A 6000-nucleotide genomic window follows, 5' to 3' on the forward strand; every position below is an offset into this window, starting at 1 on the left:
GACAGCCAAACTGCAGCCAGGAGAATCCTAACCAGGAGGGCATAAGTCAATAAACACATAAGTGACTGTTGGATCAATTACTTAGGTACCAGTTGGGCGAAAGCAGATTCAAATAGTTGTATTTAAAAAATAAATCACGAAAAAAAAACATCACTTCATTCTCTGCTGCTGTTAAAGTGGCTGTCCTTGTGTGAAGTAGCATATCTGTTTGAGTATGTGTGTGTGTGTTGGTGCGTGCGTGTGTGTGTGTTCCTGCGTGCTTCCAAGCAATTGTACATGTGGGACTAGCACTTCAGGTCATGGGAGCTGTGTACACACATTTCTATGAATTTTTGAGCCTAAGGATTTAGCCGGCAGGTGTATCTCTGTATCTCTCCAGATAAAAAGTTGACGCTACAGCTGTTTCAGTAGCTGGCTTAGTGACAGATGCATCTCTCTCCCTCTGTGTGTGTAGTTGCATGCCTGCGTGGCTGTTTAAGTAAATGTGTGAGAGCACTGCACATGTTTAAACTGGTATCAGAACAACTCGTGGGATCAAATGCAACACGACAGAGAAACCTAACGCAAAAAGGCACATCATACCCGTTTTCATGATTTGTGGTGATCACAGAGCGTTTTTGGACTCATTCAGCAGTTTTTACCTGATTGAGTAGAATACTATTGGAAATTAATGTTGAAAGTTCCATTTATATTTCTAAAACATTAACTGAACATTATGCTGTTGCTGCCTTTATAGGAGTTTTTCCTAGCCACCGTGCTTCTACTAGAGGTCGACCGATTAAGTTTTCATAACAATCGGAAATCGGTATTTTTGGGCGCCAATTTGCCGATTTAAAAAATAAATTAAAAATACTTTTATTTAACTAGGCAGTTAAAGAACACATTCTTATTTTGAATGACGGCCTAGGAACGGTGGGTTAACTGCCTTGTTCAGGGGCAGAACGACAGATTTTCACCTTGTCAGCTCGGGGGATCCAATCTTGCAACATTACAGTTACCTAATCCACCGCAATAACGACCTGCCTCTCTCTCATTGCACTCCACAAGGAGTCTGCCTGTTCGGTGAATGCATTAAGCTAAGGTAAGTTGCTAGCTAGCATTAAACTTATCTTATAAAAAACGATCATAATCACTAGTTAACTACACATGGTTGATGAGGCTAAATTGATTTTTTTTGATGTATTAAATTAAGTTAAAATAAGTGTTAATTCAAGTTTTGTTGTAATTGTCATTAATTGTCATTACAAAAAAAAGAATTGGCCGATTAATCGGTATCAGCTTTTTTGGTCCTCCAATAATCGGTATCGGCGTTGAAAAATCATATTCGGTCGACCTCTAGCTTCTACACCTGCATTGCTTGCTGTTTGGGGTTTTAGGCTGGGTTTCTGTACAGCACTTTGAGATATCAGCTGATGTAAGAAGGGCTATATAAATACATTTGATTTGATTTGCTTCATATTGTCAAGACATTATGATAAATTGCCCAAATCAATAATCAATATGCAGAAACAGTTTGTGATATATTGAAAACAGAAACACAAAATGTAGCCTGCTATCTACACATACATGTTCCACAATAACTATCGGATTTGTAGTTGTATTGCAGGCTATTTTTGTTAAATGAGCACCTTATGCGGTCCCTTCGGTAAGTATTCAGACGCCTGGACTTTTTACACATTTTGTTATATTACAGCCTTATTCTTAAATGGATTAGATAAAAACAATTCCTAATCTACACACAATACTCCATAATGACAAAGCAAAAACAGGTTTTTAATATATTTTGCAAATTTATTGAAAATAAAAATAGAAATACCTTATTTACATAAATATTCAGGCCCTTTGCTATGAGACTCGAAATTGAGCTCAGGTGCATCCTGTTTCCATTGACCATCCTTGAGATGTTTCTACAACTTGATTCGAGTCCACCTGTGGTAAATTCAATTGATTGGACATGATTTGGAAAGGCACACACCTGTCTATATAAGGCCCCACAGTTGACAGTGCATGTCAGACCAAAAACCAAGCCATGAGGTCGGAGAAATTGTCCGTAGAATTAGAAACAGGATTGTGTCGAGGCACAGATCTGGGTAAGGGTACAAAAAAAATTCTGCAGCATTGAAGGTCCCCAAGAACACAGTTGCCCGGCCAAACTGAGCAAAAGGGGGAGAAGGGCCTTGGTCAGGGAAGTGACCACGAACCCAATGGTCACTCTGACAGAGCTCTAAAGTTCCTCTTTGGAAATGGGAGAACTTTCCAGAAGGACAACCATCTCTGGAGCACTCCACCAATCAGGCCTTTATGGTAGAGTGGCCAGACGGAAGCCACTCTTCAGTGAAAGGCATATGACAGCCCGCTTGGAGATTGCCAAAAGGCACTTAAAGACTCTCAGACAATGAGAAACAAGATTCTGTGGTCTGATAAAACAAATATTGAACTCTTTGGCCTGAATGCCAAGCATCACGTCTGGAGGAAACCTGGAACCATCCCTACGGTGAAGCATGGTGGTGGGATCATGTTGTTGGGATGGTTTTCAGCGGCAGGGACTGGGAGACTAGTCATGATTGAGGGAAAGATGAACGGAGTAAAGTACAGAGATCCTTGATGAAAACCTGCTCCAGAGCACTCAGGACCTCAGACTGGGGTGAAGGTTCACCTTCCAACAGGACAACGACCCTAAGCATACAGCCAAGACAACATAGGAGTGGCTTCAGGACAAGTCTCTGAATATCCTGGACTTGAACCCGATCGAACATCTCTGGAGAGACCTGAAAATAGCTGTGCAGTGACAATCCCAATCCAACCTGACAGAGCTTGAGAGGATCTGCAGAGAAGCATGGGATAAACTCCCCAGATACAGGTGTGCCAAGCTTGTAACGTCATACCCAAGACTCGATGCTGTAACCGATGACAAAGGTGCTTCAAGTACTGAGTAAAGGGTCTAAATATTTTTGTAAATGTGATATTTCAGTTTTTATTTTGAATAAATTTGCAAAAATGTCAGAACCTGCTTTTGCTTTGTCATTATGAGGTATTGTGTGTAGATTGCTGAGGGGGAAAAACAATTGAATATATTTTAGAATAACGCTGTAACCTAACAAAATGTGGGGGGGAATCAAGAGGTCTGAATGCTTTCCAAAGGCACTGTAAACTGCATAAGCATATGCAATTAATCACTCATCTATTTGTGGTGAATCTAGTTTTGTGCCCTGTTGAAACGAACACAACTCAAAAACCACACGGAATCTGGACATCACTGGTTCGATTGCCGATTAAACTTAACTCCACGATTTACGATGGAGTTGAGCACAGTCGGCTTCTGATTAGAGGACAACCTGCATGCAGAACAGCCACCAACATTGTTGGATTTTGATTGGAGGTTGCCAAAATGGAAAGGGAAACGCAACATGTAATATTGTTCTGAAATGTTCTGTTTTTTTTCAGTTCCACCTGCAACTGGAAACAGGGGTGTATAAGACACCGGGAAAAATTATATATCGACAACGAAAAAAGTATAGCCTAACCAAGTAAAGGTTGGTCGAACGGATTTCAATGGACCATCGGATCAGCGGCTATAACATGCTAGTTTGCCATTCCGATGGACGTTGAGATCAACTAATAGTGACTTTGCAGCTGCCCTTTCAATTTGCTCTCCCTACTAATAGGTGGGTAAACCCTATCGCACAGTAAAAAGATGGGTAGGCTTGGCTACATGAGTTTAGAAGTGCACACCCTCTGTATCCCTATATATATCACGGATTTCAACCACACAGAATCTGACACAAGATCACTGGGCAACTTCATTCCACCCAGAGAGCAACAGCTCAGCGTCAAGTCAAATTGGAGAGTCCATCATCACAATCTCGGTTCTAGATCGGGTGCCAAACTAACTCACCATGTGAGATAGACCTATATAAAACCGCATCACTCATATCTCCAAACATAGGCCCGTGTTGTGATACATGTAATGAATCAAATCCTACTGGTGTCAGTGACATTGATTTCAACTGAAAATAGTCTGCTGCTCGTCAAACAGACACCTGCTGTATGACTAACGGACTGAGCCAAGACCGTCAACACTGTCATAGCCTATGGTGATTTACGGTATTATCATGACCAACAAGCTCACCGATCCAACGTTGTACAAATACAACAATTCCTAAACCGTAAGCCAATCCAACCAACCACTTACAAATAACTGTTAACATGATGCTAAAAATGACGTAGCCCACTACCTCAGACCCATGGCTGTATATTCTAGTAGATACTATAGGCTAATTAATCAATTGGACTACCATCTGAAACTTTCACTCTCACTCACCTTCTTCCCCCGGTAACGTTAACTTGCCTCCTCGCACAATCGACAGCACCGGTCCCGGACGCTTATCATCCGCCGGGCAGTCTACTCAATTGTGTTCGCTAAATCATCCGTCCAACTTGAATAAACAGTCGTCCCGTTGTCCTGTCAATGTGCTCTCGCCGTTGCTGTGGGTAGCCTATATTTTCTCTGGTTCCATGCGCTCTGGCTGTCGTTCAGTTGTGCGGTCTGACGTTATTCTCCTTTCAAGCGTGCTCTTTCGCTCAGTAGGGAACGGGCAAAACGCTCTGTTGATATCATTCACCGGGTAACGGGAACAGGAGAGCGAGTGGGAGCTCGAGCTAATAGGCTACAGTACAGTGCACCCACACGCGCAGGTATCATCTTACATAAAGTGCTACTCTGAGAGAGAGAGAGAGAGAGAGAGAGAGAGAGAGAGAGAGAGAGAGAGAGAGAGAGAGAGAGAGAGAAAGAGAAAAAAAAACACTATTGAAGTGTCACGCCATAGAATGCGCAATGGCAAGCTCTGACCATCCCAAGAGTAAAAATGTTTCTATTTATCTAACTACCTACCTATCTGTCAACCTGCATAAAGCTTCAATAAACGTTGGTCATAAATAATGAATTACATTGATAAAAAACTGCCTATGTGTTATTAATTTTTATGCTGTTAATGTGAGCTCTGTGTCTGTCAAACTTGTTTCAATTTGTCCATGCTCAGGGCACCTTGAGACAGAGCGAGAGAGAGAAACAACGGGGCAGAGAGAAAGAGCGGGAGTGAAAGAGAGAAAGAGAGAGGGTGGGGGTTGAATTGGGTGAATTCTAAAATATAATTTCTAAGCAATTTACATGTGCAATGCCTAATATGTATCTTCATTTTGTTATCAGCCAAATGTAGGCTTATAGGTACATGCAGTGATGATTTTCTAATTTAGACAAAAAAAGGATTCTTGGTCCAAAATAAATGCTGATCCCAGTGACTCTGAATCACAATCAAATATAAGAAACATTAAGCACAAATAAATAATAAATAATTATAGGAGAGGGGTTGGGCTGACTGACAAATGTTTTTTTTTCACTGCCAGCGAATGTTCAATATGACGGGCTCCAGGGTGGCGCAGCGGCCTAAAGCAATGCATCTCAGTGCTAGAGGTGTCATTACAGACCCTCTGATTCGAATCCAGGCTGTATCACAACTGGCTGTGATAGGGAGTCCCATAGGGAAGCGCACAATGGGCCCAGCAATGTCGAGGATTGGCTGGTGTAGGCCATCATCGTAAACAAGAATTTGTTCTTAACTGACTTGCCTAGTTATTAAACATATATACTTCCCCTGTCATTTCTCCTAAATGTAGCTTGTAGTGATAGATTGCCATGCTGTTTTTATAATTTCTCAATACTATCTTTTCAAACAGTATAGATGTGTATTCTGCTTTGACAATGTGGGACTGTTATATGCTTATAGATTCTTAGAGACACAGTGACAGCAACCTTCTAACCCAAATCCTTACCCTTCTAAGAGGAACGCAGTGACAGCAACCTTCTGAGAGGAACCCAAACACTTCAAAACATAGACAATGAATGTAGAATAACACACGAACAAGAACACACTAGCAAGGACGGACACATAATCACACACACAGACGCAGAGAAGCACACACGCACACTTGACAATGACAATG

General features: G+C 41.6%; 1 protein-coding gene across 2 annotated transcripts in view; it reads right to left on the reverse strand.

Moving 5' to 3' along the window:
* The window catches only part of LOC135523494 (zinc finger matrin-type protein 4-like), a 103072-nt gene extending 98309 nt beyond the window's left edge, over positions 1 to 4763 (reverse strand). For both annotated transcript variants that reach the window (XM_064950197.1, XM_064950198.1), the window contains exon 1: positions 4322 to 4763. The gene's annotated coding sequence lies outside the window, so the exon portion shown is untranslated. The remainder of the gene's footprint in view (positions 1 to 4321) is intronic.
* Positions 4764 to 6000: the final 1237 nt, after the last annotated feature.

The sequence above is a fragment of the Oncorhynchus masou genome, chromosome 31 (assembly GCF_036934945.1).
Source record: "Oncorhynchus masou masou isolate Uvic2021 chromosome 31, UVic_Omas_1.1, whole genome shotgun sequence".
NCBI lineage: Eukaryota > Metazoa > Chordata > Actinopteri > Salmoniformes > Salmonidae > Oncorhynchus > Oncorhynchus masou.